General features: G+C 45.6%; 1 long non-coding RNA gene across 1 annotated transcript in view; it reads right to left on the bottom strand.

The window, feature by feature from the left end:
• Positions 1 to 12,507, bottom strand: part of LOC309641218 — a 146,734-nt gene that overhangs the window by 124,368 nt on the left and 9,859 nt on the right. Inside the window, exon 2 of the long non-coding RNA XR_014252565.1 lies at positions 4,583 to 4,689. This is a non-coding gene — a long non-coding RNA (uncharacterized lncRNA). The remainder of the gene's footprint in view (positions 1 to 4,582; positions 4,690 to 12,507) is intronic.

Here is a 12,507-nt window from a genome sequence, read left to right as displayed (position 1 = left end):
TGGCATTTGGAGCTGGGGCCTTTGGGAGGTAATTAAGTTTACATGAGGTCATGAGGGTAGCGCCCTCGTGATGGGACTAGTGAGCTTATGAGAAGAGGAAGGGACACCAGAGCTGTCCCCCTACCACATGAGGACACAACGAGAAGGCTGCCAGCCAGAGAGAGGGTTCTCACCAGGAACCCAATCGGCCAGCACCTTGACCTTGGACTTCCAGCCTCCAGAATACCGCGAAATAAATATCTGTTCCTTAAGCAAGCCAGTCTATGGTATTTTGTGTGGCAGCCCGAGCAAACTAATACCTAAGTACTGTGTGTTGTGCTAATGAATGAGTTTTTTCTCCTATTGTCCCAAAGTTGTCCATAAACCCCCAAACTTAGGACAATGGGCACCAAAGACTCTCACGTCTGAACAGAGCTGTGACACAGCCAAGGAGGAGGAGCTAAGAGAAGACAGAAGCACCTCTGCCCCCCAGTCATCCCCCCTCCCAGAGCCCCTCCAGCCTCTATTAGCAGAAGAGCTAATATCTAAATTTAAGGGGATGCATTAGAGAAGGGAGCCTTGAACTAGGGGGAGAGGGCTGCAACTTTTCCTTTCCTGCCACATACCCCTCCTCTCCCCCAGCCAACCTCAAGAAAACCACTTACAAAGATTAGGGCTCAGTCTCCGTTTGGGTTCCCCCAGAAGGAGACCTTGACACAAGGGTTGAAGGACAAGTGGTTCACTTGAGAGATGATCCCAGGAAACACTGGGAGGGGAGTGAGAAGGAGCTGGGGAAATGAGGGCAGTGAAAAGGGTTTGGTTATTGAGCAAGGGACCCCTTGAACAACGGAGAAGAATCCCGCTGGGGAGCGCTGGGGTCAGGGAAGAGCAGAAGCCCCAGAGCTATCCCCCATCGAGGGACAAGGGAACAATGGGGGTTAATTCACCAACACTCATTAGCCATCAGCTGGGGGCTGCTGCTGGGCTATTGATTCCCTGCACTTCTGTCTGCCACTCCTGCCAAGGCCCCCGTAGAAAGCTCTGGGGCAAAGAGATGCAGGGGCTGCCCCAGAAGTCAGCGAGTGAGCACTTCGGTGGGGGGGGGGGGGCACCCCAGCACCTGCTCCAGGTGGTCTGAAAGGAAGGAGGCTGAGTCTGTGTTAATGTCGCAGGCTTTCCAACTTTCCCTCTAAGTCTAACTCAACGGGGAAGAAAAGAATTGGAGAGGATGGAGGAAGAAGCTGTGAGCTCCACGGTCAGCAACGGCGCGGGGGCGGGTGGTGAGGATGGCCAGAGGGCAGGACCGTGGAGAGGTCTCCACAGGGCCCTCGGAGAAACCCACACGGGGGCCCCTTGGCTCTCAACCTTCCCATCCCCCAGCCCGTGCAGGTCCTTGCAGGTCCCTGGTGCCCCGGGTCAAGTGTGCGCTGGAGGGAGGGAAGAGGGCACGAACTGGAATGTGGAATTGAAGTTCTCAGCTGCAAATAACCAGAGAGCTGTGGGATCCGCCTGCAGCAGTATGAGAGGGAGACGGTGGCGTGTATTGCGCCCCCACGTGGTCAAGAAGGTCCAATACATCCATATGTCGATGCTACTGAGTGCCAGACGCACAGCCCCGTGCTTGGCATCGGAGAGCTCGATTAATCCGCTCAGCAACCTTACGAGGAAGGCATTACTGTCCTGATTGTACAGCTGAGAAACGTGAAGCTCATAAAAGCCACAGTTTGCTGAGAATCGTACAGCTGATATGTAGCGGAGTCTAAATTCAAACCCAGGCAGCTCTGCCTGACTTTTAGGTTAATTTTAGATGCCTCGTTCATTGACTGGTAGGTGGATAAACAAATCATGGTAAATCCATACAACAGAATACTACTCAGTCATAAAAAGGAACAAACTACTGCTGCAAGACAGAACATGGGTGAATCTCAAAGACATTACCATACGTGAAAGGAGCCAGGCACTAAAGACCACATTCTGTGGGACGCCGTTTCTGTGAAATTCCAGAAAAGGCAAAATACAGGGACAGGAAACAGCTCAGTAGTCGCCAGGGGCCAGAGATGCGGGAGGCAAGGGGGCCATGAGGAAACTGGGGGGTTGACAGAAATGTTCTATATCGTGAGCATGGTAGAGCTTATGCTCTTGTGTGCCTTTGTCAAAACTGACAGATGGCCGCTTGAAATGGTCAATCACACTGTATACAAATTATACCTCAATAAAGCTGATAAAAACCTTGGACGCCTGAGTTGAAAGTGCCAATGGAAATATGGCAGAGATGGGTCTGGAGTTCAGAGGACGTGCTTGGCTGCAGAGTTTGTGAGTCATCGGGGTATCCACGATAGACACCTGGGGAGTGGAGGAGCTTACCGAGGGAGAATATGCAGAGCGAGGAAGGCAGAAAAAGGAGCGTGCAACCCTGCAAACCCCCAAAACTGAAGGGGCAAGCTCAGGAAGGAGACTGCAAAAGAACCATCAGAGCAATGGAAGGAAAATCATAAATGGTGTCCAAGAAGTGACCAGAGGGCTGTTATGTAAGCCCTTGGCTCTTCCTTGGCTGATGTGGCTCTGGAAACCGGGCTGGCAGAGTGGGAGGAAAAGTGAAGCTAATGGGGGTAGCAGAGGGGGACCAGGCAGGAAGGGAGCAAAGCCTTTCCTGGTGCTTGAGTGGGTGCTGAGAAAAGTGTGGCTGACCTTCTCCCCATCCCCCTGCCCACGCTACCCACCCAGCATCATCCTTGGTTCCTCAGACACGGAAACCCAGAAAACCACACCCTGCTGAGGACTCCAGACCTCCCCCAAGGGTGTTAGCAGAACCAAGGGGGCTCTGGCCATGTTAAGGCACAGGTTGGGGGCGGGGTGGGAGGGGGCAGAAACAGAGAAATTAAAAGTCAGATGAGGGGCTTCCCTGGTGGTGCAGTGGTTGAGAATCTGCCTGCCAATGCAGGGGACACGGGTTCGAGCCCTGGTCTGGGAAGATCCCACATGCCGCGGAGCAACTAGGCCCGTGAGCCACAATTACTGAGCCTGCGCGTCTGGAGCTTGTGCTCTGCAACAAGAGAGGTCGTGATAGGGAGAGGCCCGCGCACTGCGATGAAGAGTGGTCCCCGCTTGCCGCAACTAGAGAAAGCCCTCGCACAGAAACGAAGACCCAACACAGCCATAAATAAACAAATAAAAATTAAAAAAAAAAAAAGTCAGATGAGAGGCAGCAGAGGAGAAAAAAGGAGAGAGGATAGGGAGAGAATCTAGAAAAAATCTCTGGCCGGGAGGGGCCTCAGATGAATTCTAGACCACCTCCCCCCACCTTGGAAATTGAGCAACTGAGACAAAAGAGGAGAAAGAGGAAAAGATAAAAGCAGTGACACTGGCTGATGTTTGCGCCTCATTTATTCACTCAACAGACATGTGTAGACAGCTTACTGTGTGCTACAGACCAGGAATCAAGGTCAAAAAGGGCAGAGTCCGGCTCTCTGGGGGTCCACAGTCCAAAAGAGGGGACAGCCACGTCCCGTGGAAAGTTACTCTCTGTGCTGCTCACGAGTGTCAGTGTCTCAAAGCTCCCAGCCCTTAGTTCTCAAAGTATTTGCGTGAGCTGGGGTCAATACAGATTTGGGGGGTCTGAAGCTTATTCGGAGACGCCTCTTGTGGAAAAATAATTCAAAATTATAAATGCAAAATTGGGTACAAAAGTAGAAGGGGTCTGTGCAAGTGAGAGACCCTGAAGCTTAAGCTTTTTTGGCTTTCATAGCAATTCCTGCTCTGACCACATATAAGTTGTAGGGACAGTAAGTACTTCTAAACTGGGCCAGCAGTGCCCTCTAGTGGAAACGCGGAGGAAAGCCTCAGAGGGCCCCAAAGCTCGGACACAGCTGCCGGCACAGCAGAAAGCCAGGCAGGCCAATTTGGCCATCGGCTTCCCCGAAGTTTCTCATCAGCCCCACCTTACAACCCCAGAGTTGTGTCATTATTATTAGAGGTTCAGAAATCAGCATGTACAGTTACCTGTAGTTGGATTTGAGGCAAGTAACTTTACGCTTCTGAACTTCAGTTTCCTTTCCCATAAATAAGATGTATCTGTATACGATTAAATTAACTGTCTACTTCGGAGGGTGGTTCTAAGGATTAAATAAGATGACTCACATGTAAGTGCTTTATACAAAGGGAAGTTTGATGTGTACGTTATTTTTTAAGGAAAATGTATTGACATTGACCTATGTTTCTGCTTCTGAATCAACTCTTCTGAAGAAATCACCTTTACTATGCCCCCAAGAAGGACCATGCAGGGCCCCAGTTACACTGTGCAGGATGGAAAGGGGGTGTGTGTCTACCTCACGCACCACTCTGCAGCCCCCAGGAGAGTCAGGTGGGAGTTTATTCATCTCCGGAGTACCCCCAGCATTTCCATGTCTCATGGGCAATCATAGGCTTCAGAAAAAGCCACTGTGTGAATGAGTGATTGGACCGGGTGTGAGATGGTTGAACCTAAGTGAGCACTGTCTTTTCATTCTAAGTATATTTTGACATAATTTCAGATTTAGAAAAAAAGCTGCAAGAATAGCGCAAAGAATTCTCATGTTCCCTCCACCCAAATTCCCCATGCACGCACCTGTACCACGTGTGCTGTATCCTCTCTCGATAGATGTGAGTGTATGTGCATTGTCTTCTGAAGCATCTGGAGTAAATGGCAGACGTGAGGCTCCTTTGCTCCTAAATCTTCAGTGCGCATTTCCAAAAAAAACAAGGACAGGCTCTTATAGAATCACAGTTCAATTATCAAAATCAGGCAATCAACATAAACTCAATACTATTATCTACTCCAAGAACCTTATTTTGATTTCACCAACTGTCCCAATCATGTCATCTATACAAAAGAAAATCCAGGATCATGCATGACATTCAATTGTTTTATCTTTTTAGTCCTCGTGAATTTGGGCCAGTTCCTCAATCTTGTGCCCTTGTGCGTGCATGTGTGTGCATGCTTCACCACACTGACTTTTTTTTTGGGGGGGGGAGTATTTTCTTTTGGCTGCGCTGGGTCCTCGTTGCTGCGCGCTGGCTTTCTCTAGTTGCAGCGAGTGGGGGCTACTCTTCGTTGCGGTGTGCGGGCTTCTCATTGCGGTGGCTTCTCTTGTTGCGGAGCACGGCCTCTAGACGCGTGGGCTTCAGTAGTTGCGGTGCACAGGCTTCGGTAGTTGCAGCAAGCGGGCTCAGTAGTTGCAACACCTGGGCTCCAGGGCACACAGGCTTAGTTGCTCCGCGGCATGTGGGATCTTCCCAGACCAGGAATCAAACCCGTGTCCCCTGCATTGGCAGGTGGATTCTTAACTACTGCGCCACCAGGGAAGTCCCCACACTGACTTTTTTTAAGACTTTTTTGGGGGGGACATCCCTGGTGGCGCATTGGTTAAGAATCCGCCTGCCAATGCAGGGGACGCGGGTTTGATTCCTGGTCTGGGAAGATGCCACATGCCACGGAGCAACTAAGCCCGTGTGCCACAACTACTGAGCCTGCGTGCTGCAACTACTGAAGCCTGTGCACCTAGAGCCCGTGCTCTGCAACAAGAGAAGCCACGGCAATAAGAAAACTGTGTACCGCAACAAAGAGTAGCCCCTGCTCACTGCAACTAGAGAAAGCCCGTGCACAGCAATGAAGACCCAACACAACCTAAAATAAAGAAATTTTTTTAAAAAAGACTTTTTTTTTAGAGCTGTTTTAGGCTTAGAACAAAACTGAGAGAGAGGTACGGATATTGACATTTTAAAGAGGACAGCCTAGTAATATTGTAGAACATCTTTCATTTTGGGTTGTCTGATGTTTCCTCATAATTACATTTGGGTTATGCATCTTTTGTAAAAATAACACGAGAGTGATGTTTTCTTCCCAGTACCTCATATCGGGAAGCACATGATGTCAATTTGTCCCCCTGCTGGTGATGTTAACTTTGATGCCTGGCTAAAGTGGCATCTGCCAGGTTCCTCCAGTAATGTTGCCGGTTTTTCCTTTGCAGTTAATAAGTACCTTGTAGAGAGCTAATTTAAGACTATGTAATATTCCATTACTCCCCAACTTTACCCACTATATCAGCATCCTTTGCCCACTGCCATCTGAGTCAATTATAACTATGATAGTTGCCAAATGGTGATTGTCTAATGCCATCATTTTTTTTCTCTGTTTATTGGCTTTTCTTCATAAGGAAGCACTTTCTCTTCTAGCCCATTTTTTATTTACTTACATTTATCAGTGGACTCAATGATTCTTCCTTTATTCAGGGGTTGTAATTTGTTACTACCGTTGTTTATTTTCATGCTCGAATGGCCCCAGATTTGGCCAGTAAGAAAGATTGGGAGAAGAGTACGTTTGGGGGCGAGGGGGAATAAAGTATATTTTTAATGTCACAAGAAGACAGTCCTCAGCAAGGGCCTAGGATTTAGCAAGGGCCTAGGATTTAGCAAGGGCCTAGGATTTAGCAAGGACTGGAAAGTAATGGGAAGTCATCCCTCTCATTTGCATAGCCACAGTTTTACATACAAGAAGAGCCTGCAGGAAGAAGAGGGAAGAGGACTCTGATCCCTTCCCTCTATAGTTTAAAGTCATTAAAATATTTCTTATGGGCCACAGTAGCCCCAACTGGAGCTTGATTGCTGGAAAGGAAGACGCAGGAAGGAAGTCTGCCCTGGGATGGGGAGCTGGGAATTGAGGGGCGCAATGATGCACCAGTGACCTGGACTGAGCACTGAGATTCTGTCCTCAGGGAGAGGTCACGGTCCAGCCATCTGGCGCTGTGGATGTGCCATGGGGACAAGACATGGCTGCCATCATCCTCTGGGAGCTCATCACTGAAGAGCTGCTGGGGCTTTTGGGGACCCATGTGACTCCCCTGACTGAGCATAACACAGAGAGAAGGAGGAAGGCAAAGGTGGGGTCACAGGGAGTGGGCAGTCCTGCTGGAGGTCAGGGAGGGCTGTTGGGGACCAGGAGGAGCAGATGAAAGCCAAATCATGGGTATGTGAAAAGACCTCTGGGCATTTAGGAGACCCAAGGGAAAACTGGGCCCCCTCTAAATAAATGGAGGGCTCAGAGCAGTTGCCATTTGAGCAACTCTGCTGGGTCCATGAAGTGGAGAACTTCAGGGATACACTTCCTGAATCCCTGGACATTGAACCAGAATTACCAGCCTTCAGACACAAGGACAGGGTGGGGAGTGACTTGTCTGGGGGGGGGGTCAAGAAAAAGTGAGTTTTCATCTCAGTAATGCCATCAAATTACTGTGTGATCTGGGATATGTCACTCTTCACATCTGAAAAACCAATAGGATAAGACCAGCCAGGTACCAAAAGGAGTACTTATGAGAAGAAAATGTATATCTTGAATGACCAAGCAAATGACTTGGTATCTGTGAATGTGTCCTTCAGTTTGTTGGGTAGTACAGAAAATTACCAGATATGTACACCGGGTTGATTTCTCTTACACTGGACTTGACTAGGAGATCGCGGCTTTGAGAATATTTTGAAAGAGTAAAATTCAAAAGGTTATTAATGCATTTCAGGAGGTCGGGGTGAAAGAGGTAGCGTTGTTTCCATCAGCAAGGATCAACCTTAATTAATCATCTCATAGGCAGAAGGCATAGAGAGGAGGGAGAGAGATGGAAGCCCCCAAATCAGAGACATAACAGAACCCAGGAAGCCAAGGGTAGGAAAAATACAGAAGTCCATTCAACCACTTTGGAAAGCAACCTGGCAATATCCAGTAAAGGTAATTATACGCACTAGGATACAGCATTTCCACTCCTAGGAGATATCTCAAGGAAACTCTCACACGATTGCACAGGGCACTTGAACAAGATTGCTGTGCTACTGTTTACAATAATTTTTTTAATGGATACAATTTATTTTATTTATTTATTTATTTTGGCTGCACTGGGTCTTCATTGCTGCGCATGGGCTTTTCTCTAGTTGTGGAAAGCAGGGGCTACTCTTTGTTGTGGTGCGCGGGTTTCTCTTGTTGCGGAGCACAGGCTTTAGGCACGCGGGCTTCAGTAGTTGTGGCATGCAGGCTCAGTAGTTGTGGCTCGCGGGCTCTAGAGCGCAGGCTCGGCAGTTGTGGCGCACGGGCTTAGTTGCTCTGAGGCATGTGGAATCCTCCTGGACCAGGGCTCGAACCCATGTCCCCTGCATCGGCAGCCGGATTCTTAACCACTGCGCCACCAGAAAAGTCCTTGTCTTTCTTTAGAATGTCTTAGGCTGCTGTAACAAAATACCACAGACTGGGTGGCTGAACAACAAACATTTGTTTCTCATAGTTGTGGAGGCTGGAAGTCCAAGATCAAGCTGCTGGCAGATCCAGTGTCTGGTGAGAACCCACTTTCTGGTCTGCAGATGGTCTTTTCCTCATTGTATCCTCACGTGGCAGAGAGCAGAACAAGAGAGAGGAAGAAAGCTCTCCTACATCTCTTTTTACAAGGGCACTAATCCCATTTGTGAAGGCTACATCCTCATGAACCTATTAACTCACAAAGGTCCTACCTCCAAACACCATCACATTGGGGATTAGGTTTGGGGGGGGGGGGACACTTTCAGTCTATAGCACCATATTTTTTTCCATATTTTACTTTTAATTTATTTGTGCTTTGTATTTAAGGTGGGTTTCTTATATAAGCAGCATATAGTTGGGAGGTTTTTTTCCCCAACCTGTCAATTTCTTTTATTTTTGTATTGTTTAGGTCATTTCCATTTAATACAATTATTGATATGGTTGGTTTCAAGCTACCATCTTGCTACTTGTTTTCTGTTTCTCCCATCTTTACTTTGTTCTCTTTTCTCTCTTTTTCTGCCTTCTTTTGGACTAATTAAGTATTTTTATGATTTCCTTCTATCTCTTTCTTTGGCTTATGAGCTGTAACTCTTTTGAGTGTTTCTGTGATTGCTTCAAGATTTACACTACACATCTTTAACTTATCTCAGTCTGTCTTCAAGTGATGTTTACCACTTCATATATATTACAAGGATCTTTCAACAATTTACTTCTTTTTTTACCACTCTTGACCTTTGTGATGTTGTTGTCATTCATCTTATTTTACATATGTTTTTAAAAACCCACAATTCGTTGTGAATATTTTTGCTTTGAAAAGCCAATTTTCACTTAAAGAGATTTCAAAGGAAAAAAGCTTTCACATTTACACACGTAGTTACCACTCCCAGTGCTGTTTATTCCTTTATGCAAATCCAGATTTCATCTGGGATCATATTCCTTCCATCTAAAGGAATTCCTTTCACATTCTTGTGAAGGTCTGCTGGTAATGAAATTTTTAGCTTCTGAAATTATTTCTTTTTTACATTTTTATATCAGTTATAGCTTCATTTGAAAGATACTTTTGCTGGGTATGGAATTCTAGGTTGACTTCTTTTTCAGGACATTACAGATGGTGCTCCACTGTCTTCTGGTTTACACTGTTTCGAACAAGAAGTCTGATGTCATCCTTATCTGTGCTCTTTTTTGTGTAATATGTGTGGGGTGCCAAAGATCACCCACATATTCAGAAATCTGTTAGAAGGACTCATAGGATTCACCATATAGCTGTACTCATGGCTAAGATTAATTATAGCAACATATAAGGATACACCGTAAGGATACAACATAGTAAGGATACACAGTAGGGGTACACAGTGAGTATACATAAGGGGAAAAGACAAAGGAACAGCCTGGAGGAACCCATGTACAGACTTCCTTATGCTCTCTCTCTCCCATAAGTCGTCACACAGTGCACTCTTCCCCTGCAGTAAAAATGAAGGAACATGTGTGATATTCCTGCCCAGAGAAGCCCATTGGATACTCAAAGCTTATACTGGGGGGTTGGTCATGCCAACTCTGCCTAGCATGTACTAAAATTCCAGACTTCCACAGAGAAAGCAGGTGTTCATCATAAATCGCATTGTTTGCACAAACGGCAGGCACAGTGCACCACTCCTACCAGTTAGGAAAGGGTGGAACCCCCCCCCAAAAAATCCAACTTCATAGACACCAGCCAAGGGCCAAATTTTCTAAGGAGAGTAGTCTTAGGCCTGCAATGTTAAGTCTTTTCTGCACAAAATGTCTTCTTTTTCTATTTATGCCTTTAAGATTTTCTCTCTATCACTGCTTTTAAGCAATTAGATAATGATGTGCCTTGGTGTCATTTTCTTTATGTTTGTGATTTTGGAAAATTTGGAAAATTTTATACTAATATTTCTTCAAATAGTTATTTTGTATCCACTCTCTCTCCTCTCTCTCCTCTTTCAGGGACTCAAATTACACTTACATTAAACTTAATCTTTTCCTACAGCTCACTGATACTCTTCATTTTGGCGTGGGGGGGGTATTTTCTCTCTGTTTCATTTTGTATAGTGTCTCTAGCTATATCTTAAAGTTCATTAAACTTTTCTTCTTCAGTGCCTAATTGACCATAAATCCCATTTAGTATATTTTCCATCTCAGATGTTGTAGCTTTCATCTCTAGAAATTTTATCTAAGTCTCTTATTTTCTGATATTTTTGACATCTTTATTGAAATATAATTGACATGTATTAAACTGCACATATTTAAAGTATGATATTAGATGAAGTTTTGACATATATAAACACCAATGAGACAATCGCCACAATCAAGGTAATAAAATAATATAGAGTGCGTCCACGGACCACAGTGGAATCAAACTAGAAACAAAGATACAGAAAAATCTCCACATGCTTGAAAACTAAGCAACACACTTTTAATAATCCTTAAGTTAAAGAGGAAGTTTCAAAGAAATAGACAAATAACACTGAATGAATATAAAACATATGAAAATCATGGGACACAGCTAAAGCAGGGACAAGAGGGAAATGTATAGCATTAAATGCACAGATTAGAAAAGAGGAATGTGGGTGACATCAGAAACACGGCAGAGTGAAAAATCTACCCTTGTCTCTCCCCGTCAATCTACAGCCAGTAAAAAAAAATCCACAACTCAACAAAGGTGCCTCTGCCCAACATAACAGGTCGCCGAAGAATTTCACACATTTGCACGTCTAAAGGTGGGTGGGCTGTAACACACAGAGGAGGGAACAGCAGCCATGGTTCCTGCAATCCTAGCCCTCTGACCAGGCAGCAGAGCCCACAGCTTCAGAGAACCCAGTGACAGCAAGGAAGGCAGCACACATGACTCCAGTCACCCAACCACACCAGTGCCCACAGCCACTGCTAACTGGGCAGCAGCAGCAGTGAGGCCTGGGACCCCATCCCTCCAGCTGCTGAGGCACCCATGATCCCAGCCCCCGCCTCCCTCCATTCACAGTGGAAGAATTCATGAACCCAACAACAATGGACAAGGTAGAGGCACCTGCACGACCCTGGCTTCTCCCCCTGCGTTGACCCCTCCCTCCACAGCAGCAGAGCCTGTGACTCAGGGGGTCCCAGATGCAAGGGAAGAGCTCACCATCCCGGTGATGACAGAGGCTCTGGCAGAAGCAAGGCAGCAAACACCCAGGTGGCACAAGAAGCAACAACAAAGGCACAGAGCCACACCTCTTACAGAGCCAGTGGAGGCTGGAAAGTGCCACGCTCAAATTTTACCAGGGGCAGCTCAGGCAAGAGAAACCAAAAATGTGTATGACAGTGCCACCTACCAGAAAACAAAAGAAAGGAATCAAACACCTAACCTGTCTTTTAATATCAGCAGAGGAATAATCATCAAACAACATGAAGAGCCACAGTAACACTACACAAAAAGAAAACGACAATTCTCCAAAAGCCAAACTTAAAGTCACAAAATATTGCAATCTAATGGATAGAGAATTCAAAACAGCTGTCATGGAGAAACTCAACAAGATGCAAGAAAACACAGGAAGGCAGTTTAATGAGCTCACGAATAAAATTAATGAACAGAAAGGATATTTTACCAAAGAGATTGAAATTCTAAAAAAGAACCAAACAAATTCTGGAGCTGATGGACACAATAAACAAGATAAAGAATGCATTAAAAAGCATTGGAAATACAGCAGACTATATGGAAAAAATAATTAGTGAGCTCAAAGACAAATCTAAAAATGATACAAGAGAAAAGGTAAACAAGACATTTTTAAAATGAGGAAATCCTACAAGAGCTATTCAACTCTTTTAGGAAGGGCAGCATTAGAATAATGAGTATCCCAGAAGGAGAAGAGAAGGAAAAGGGAGCAGACAGATTATTTAAAGAAATAATAGCTGAGAACTTCCCAAACCTGGGGAAGGAACTGGATATATAAGTCCATGAAGCTAAGAGAACACCTAATTACCTTAATGCAAAAAGACCTTCTCCAAGACACATAATATTAAAATTGCCAAGAGTCAATGACAAAGAAAGAATTTTAAAGAATTTCCAGCTAGGGGAAAAAGGATGGTAATCTACAAAGGAACTCCAATTAAGCTATCAGCAGATTTCTTAACAGAAACCCTACAGGCCAAGAGGGAGTAAAATGACATTCTCAAAATACTGAAAGATTAAAAATTGTCACCCAAGAATATTCTAGGGGAGTTGC

This window comes from Balaenoptera physalus (assembly GCF_965194825.1).
Source record: "Balaenoptera physalus genome assembly, chromosome: 13".
NCBI lineage: Eukaryota > Metazoa > Chordata > Mammalia > Artiodactyla > Balaenopteridae > Balaenoptera > Balaenoptera physalus.
Note: the sequence above shows the minus strand (reverse complement) of the source record. Positions and strands in the feature narration are given on the sequence as shown.